Raw genomic sequence first — 4,860 nt, forward strand, 5'->3', positions numbered from 1 at the left:
ATTCTAAAATGTTTTGTTGCTTTTTCAGGTTCACTTTCTCTAGGCACCGTGAAAGGGAATGGTCAGTGGCTCTGTTTTCTTTCATGCCAGAATCCTTCCCTGACTCAKGCCCCTGTAGAAGACTCAGGAACTGTGTTTGCAGCACTGCTGTTCTAAAATTAAATCTATTTAAAAAAAAAAAATTCAGATCAACCAAAGTGTCTCTAAAGTATTGTCTTTATTAAAGACTCTGTCAGGTAATCACGTTACAATTTGGCCCAGATGCTCTGCCTATCACTTTTTTGAAGATGATTGCTCATGATGGCAATGTCTGGGCTGATAACTAAATCAAGCTCAGCGTTTAGAGCAGAGGGTTGGCCAGAGGCACTTGTTGCACGAGGTACCAGGCAGTGCCTTAGGACTCTTCAGCACGGGGGGATGCTRTGAGCTGAGCTGGATTGTTCTGTGAATGCACAATGCTCCTTGCAAACAGAACAGAGTACATCCCCGACCACCCTCCATGCAGAGCCGGGAGCTTTGCCTGCTGGAGGCCAGACTGTAACATGCAAAGAGAAAAGAAACCCAGCCCCTTTCACACCGATGAACCTCGGAGGAGGTGCAGAAACACCAGGTGTGTGATCCCTGTTGGTGACCTTGTTTCCATAAGGGAATCCCAGGCCCATGGAGCAAGCCATAACGGCTGGGACTGGTGGGAAAGCAGCTCCCAGCTCCCAGCGACTGGAATTTTTTTCATTTGCGCTGCTGGCAAAYACACTGACACCTCATCAGAGCGTGTTAACCTGCAGCACTCAGGAGGGCCATGGCCCACCCTGGATCTCCCCTGAGTCTGCATGCTGAGGTATGAGGTGTTTCCCTGTTTCCCAGGTGTTTCCCTGGTTAATCCAGCACATGGTTCAGTGAAATGTCAGTGACAGCTTTGGGGGTACAATAAGTTCTGCCACCACAGAAGACACCATGTGGCCACTGTTGCTCTGTGCGCCTGCCAGGCAGATCACAGGGTACCAAGGCCTCTCTAAAAGCACTGCAATACCAAACTAATTCAGCCCCCGTTCATGACATTTCCCTCCTGTTTTGAAATCCTGCCTTTGAATGATGCTCTGTCCATTATTTATCCACCTGAGAACAGACRTGCTTGCAAATCATTCCCCTGAGCTGCCAGGTAGCTCGCTGGAAATGGCACCGGCTCACAACAGCAAGATGGATGATGGGCTGGAGCAGTTTAATTCTGAGAATAACACCCTTTGACTTTCCAGCTCAAAACTGTGATTGTCTCCTGGCGGGACATGAAAAATTCCCASAAGATCCATGGCACCCAGAGTGTTGAGCCCTTATTTCAGAGCACAACTCTCCCTTGTGATCAGTTCTGCTGGGAAATAATATCCAAGAGCCATGTAAATGCTATGATTAACTTCTGCAGCAACAGTGTATGGATCAGAATCASCAAAATATATATGCACTTCTGATTACCCATTAACTTAATTTTTTGAAGGTTCACAAGTCCAGCCTATTTGTACAGCGCCTGTTAGGCAAGAGTGCAGATTATGCCCAAATCACTTCTAATTTAAATTAGAGCAATTTTGCTCATTTTACACCAACATAGAAGTGGCAAGGAAAGGGACTGCTTTGGCCTTCTTGTCTCCCATGTAACAGTGCTTAAATCTCTCTAAAGTAGTTGTKTTCATTTTCCCCATTTTCTCCATCAATTGCAAGACAACAACATAAAACACTGAAGGTTGGGTGCTGCTGCTGCAGAGCATTTGGCCCCTGGCAGGATTACATTCTGGAGTGTACAATAAACTATTTCTTCCACTAAGTTTTCATAGGCAGCAGCTGGCATTGGGTTTTGTGATGTAAATCTGTTGCTGCTTTTATCTACTGATTTTGGGGCAGAAGGTGGAAAAGATATTGTGCTACATGTGTTGAGTTTATTCTGCAGATGTCTGTGGAAAGGTCAGCTTTATCTACAACCAGAGTCAGTCATTCTGGAGGCCGGCAGCAATATTCTACATTGTCCTTTTACACATCTGAGAAACACTGCTTTTCCTACTGTTCTTCCTGAAGGTTACACACTTCTTACACAATATGAGCATCAAAATCCTCATTAAATGGGGGTTTGTGAGTATGGATCTCCCAACATTGATACACAGGAATTGAAGTATTTGTATTTTGTAACATGGTCAGGTGTTGATAGCATCAGTAGCATTCTGTGTTTTTTTCAGACACCGGCTAGTAGAGATTAAATACATCCCTTTGTGTCTTGTGTGCTTCACCTCCCAGAGAGTGCCCAAAAACTCATTTTATATTGCTTTAGATAAGGGAAGAGTGCTGAAAGTAAAACACCTATCAGAACTCCAGAGGAACCTCGACGAGGTTCTGGACCCCAAGGAAAAAGGGAGAAACCAGAAAGCAGAGAGAAAGATCAGATTAGGCTGATGGAATAATATCCAGGTTTTGAGATCCRAATGCTCCTGAGATCATATAACCTCATGTGGCTGTATCAGCGGGACTGAACTTCAGTAGCATAWTTTCAAAAACATGGAGTACTTTCAGAGTTGCTACACAGCAGAATTTTGTCATCCTAACAATGTTTTATCCCAATGCTATCTTCAGCAATCTGTAATTTTGTCACATTTTCCAAGAGCAAGCAGGGTAGTCTGCCCTGACCCGTGCCACCCTGGCAGTGTCCATCTTCTGCTGACCTCTGGGGATGGCTGGACAGCATCCAGCAATTCAGGCAGATCTGCTGAGCTATGACCTGCCCTCATCTCTCTCTGAAATCCCCAGATGGGGAGGGTTACATTTTTATGAAGTTTTCCTGGTTTGATGGGTCTCTTTTAGTGGCTTGGGGACAGACTGTCTAGCAGTAGGTACAGAATAAAGTGTAAATTAAAAAACACAACACCAGCAAATCCAGGTAGGATGTACATAATGCTGCCACCACTGACAGCAAAAAGTGGGGCAATAAGTATCTGGGACTGATTAACCTGAATTATGACTTTTTCTCTAGCAGCTTCCAAATTTTGGGCTGTGATTTAAAAAACACAGCGTGAGTCCTGACACATTGTGGGCCCCACTAGCAAGACTTGTGCTTGCTGTGTTTATGGAACAAAACTGGTATCCTTCATCTTTATTATGATATAATAATCTTTTCTCTCATATCTGCCCTTTACACAGACTCCCCCATGGACTTAGCTGGTATAAAATAGACCAAGGACAAGCCACCACTGGCTGTGCTATTATAAATTCCATTCACAAGGAGGCTAAAATGAACTATTCTACATGGAAAAATTAACCAGCATGATTACAGTAATAACCTAGAGTTATCATGGTCCTCAGGTGGGCACACTGTTCCAATTTTATTTGGAAATAATTACTTCAAAAGCAGAGCAATTTTTCCAGGACGCTGTCTCACTTTGAAGGAGCGTATCCACGCCACTGCAGCAGCAGTGACAGAGATTTTCTTTGCATAAGCAAAGCCCAGGAGAGGGAACACATTACATATGTCTCCTCCATAATGTGCTGCAGTAAATATGAGACTAAAAGGGCTGAAAGAGAGAAATCTTGGAAGTTGGATAGAGCCTTGCACAGAAAGTGAACAGTCACACCAGGCTCGGAGCCATAGTCACAGTTTGGCTCGGTGCAGCCTTGTGTCATTTGTAATAGTGACATTCCACTTTGTTCCAGATTTAATTTGGATCATCAACCACAAACGGGAGCAGCAATAATGAAAAAACAATGATTCTGATCCAATAGTTTTTCACTCCTTTTTGAAACCCCACTACATCATTACAGCAAAGGGGAGAAGGAAGCCAAGAGCTGTGAATCCATCAGTGGGGATTTCTCTCCATTTATGTCTCTCTTGAATTTTCGTAGAGTAATCACAAGCCTAACCAGGATGTAAAGCTCCCCAGATGCAATGGGTTTCCCCCAGAGCACAAAAGTRGTCAACCCTAAAGAAGTATTTAGTTTGAATGAGCATGAAACAGAAGCATAACTGCCTCTGACATGGGGTGGAGAGGTAAAGCCATTATCAACAAGATCTAAAATTTAAAATGAGAAAATATACACTTAGATACATTTATTATATATTGTTTGTGGATATCACACATTAAATATCCATTGTTGCAAAAGTATAAGATATGTGCTTATATAAATACTGTAACGGACCAAAGTCAATACTAAGAGTCAGAGTCTCGGATTCAAACACTCAGTTACAACTCTTCATGGAAATATTCATTTTCCAAGCTTCTGGGAGTAAAAGCCTTAGATTATTTTGGTGTACATAAGACACAGTTCTCTAAAGAACCACTTCCATGGAATTCTGAGATCAATGCTTGTTTCAATTTCAGTGATATAAGATATCAGAGGACAAATTCACCCATTGGATGAATGTAGACATACATTGACTGTAGACAACAGACCAAAGAAATAGCTATATAAATTCTAAAGCTAAAATAAATCAGTCAATAAAGATCTTACAGCTTCTCATCAAGGTAAGATTTTTTTGCTATTTTTTTTAGCGAATTAGTCACCCCCTCTTTGTATTGTGCAGTGTTTATCAAGCTTGCTCTGCTGCTGTGTTAGTTTTTTTTTTTTTTTTTTTTTTTTTTTTTTTTTTTTTTTTTTTTTTTTTATTTCTATAATTAGGTAATCAAATCCTCCCTTTGCCTACAGCACTGCCTCTGTGTGTCTTAGAATTCATTAGATTCCATTGTTAAATATGTGGTCACRTATATGGAGTCATTTACCATTTCAAATGCACCTTCAATTCAAATGAACCTTGAAGTTCAAATTTGAACTTCATCTTTCCGCAGAAATCCTTATCTGCTCACACCTACAAGAGAAGCTGGAATGTTTTAT

This window comes from Malurus melanocephalus, unplaced genomic scaffold (genome assembly GCF_030028575.1).
Source record: "Malurus melanocephalus ecotype Western Australia unplaced genomic scaffold, MMel_1.1 scaffold_438, whole genome shotgun sequence".
NCBI classification, from domain to species: Eukaryota; Metazoa; Chordata; class Aves; order Passeriformes; family Maluridae; genus Malurus; species Malurus melanocephalus.